Here is a 1,432-nt window from a genome sequence, read left to right as displayed (position 1 = left end):
TTTTAAAAAAGAAAGTAGAAGAACTTCACAAATCTGATTGTGAGACAGACTCCAATCCTGCTACCAAAAGAAAGACAGCTTGAAGAAAAGTGGGCTTTTGGATCAGGAAAGGGGAAGAAGAAGCTTCCTGTTTTATTTCTAAATTGGCACTACCATAATCAACCTTACTGTTATAATTTCAAGGTGAATAGTTCACTTATCCCTGCCATCCAAGCACTACTTTTTTTTTTTTTTCATAATCCAAGCCCACGTAGTTTAATGTGTCTTCCTTTCACAAATGCATGGTTTATCAAAGGAAACTGGCAATTGCAGGCTGCAAGTATTGGAGTGGGATGTTCTACTTCAGCAAACAGTACTGAAAAGGTTAAGGCTGTTGACATTTTGATGCTATTAATTAGGTTTCAAAAACTTTGTAGTTCATTATGCTGGATAGGAATTAGAAAATCCCTATGTCTCTTAGCATGGTTATTTCAGCTCTGCCGTGGACTCAGAAAGTTAGCAATTTATGCTGAGTTATCTTCACAAGGCAGAAAAGCTTTCCTTAAGTGAAAGTTTGGATGCTGCAACAACTGGGATATCCATAGGGAAATCTCAGCAAAGTTCAGACTTCCCACATGCAGAGCCTTTGATTACCACCAGCTCTGTGCTAACCCTTAGAAACAATTGTAAGAGCTACAATGGGATAACAAAAAATCATGCATTTTTTCCAGCTCCTCTCTCCCATGTGCGGCTGGCTTGTAAAATCTTTTACGGACATCTGAAAATTATCTTGTTCGTATAGTTAAGTTTTAAGTGCTGTTTTACGGCTGGGTAAATAAAGGAGAGGGATGGAGGGATGCTTCCCATCTTCTTGCAGATCTGTTTTATCCTTTTTCAGCCCTGCTGTCCATGTGCTGCTGTGAAGAGCTGAAGCATTGTCTGATAGCTTCTCAGTGAAAGCAGTTTTTCTTGCACAATATCTTGTTTTTGTCTGAGAAGCAATTGAGGTCACACTTGCACTGGCAATTAGAAATTGATCTTCAAATAATCCACAAGCAGGGACTTGCCAACCTTCATTAACATGGCTTTTCCCAGCACTGCTGAGCTCCTGGGTTTCAGGGTGACCTGTCCATCCCCATGATCTGCCACCATTCACTTTTATTGTCTTTGGAGCTAATGAGGGAGAGAGGCTTGAGGGTTACAGGACTCAAGTCCACTGAGTCAGCTGGCAGGCATCTTGCAATGCCCTTTTCTCCCTATATTGCCTGTGTGCAAGGGTAAAACTGGAGGAAGATGTGCTATGCACAAACTAGCTCCTTGAGGACCCCTACAAAAGAGCCTGGGATGTGACCTAGTGCTGTGTTGAAGGGGAGCATGGAAAGCCAAACCTGTATAGTGCAACTAGCTTTGAGGGTAGTCATAGCAAGGGCTGAAGTAGTATAGGCTTCTTTGT

Source organism: Pezoporus flaviventris, unplaced genomic scaffold (assembly GCF_033815535.1).
Source record: "Pezoporus flaviventris isolate CSIRO_AGI_PZ_B2104156 unplaced genomic scaffold, CSIRO_AGI_Pfla_v1 ptg000002l, whole genome shotgun sequence".
Lineage (NCBI taxonomy): Eukaryota > Metazoa > Chordata > Aves > Psittaciformes > Psittacidae > Pezoporus > Pezoporus flaviventris.
Note: the sequence above shows the minus strand (reverse complement) of the source record.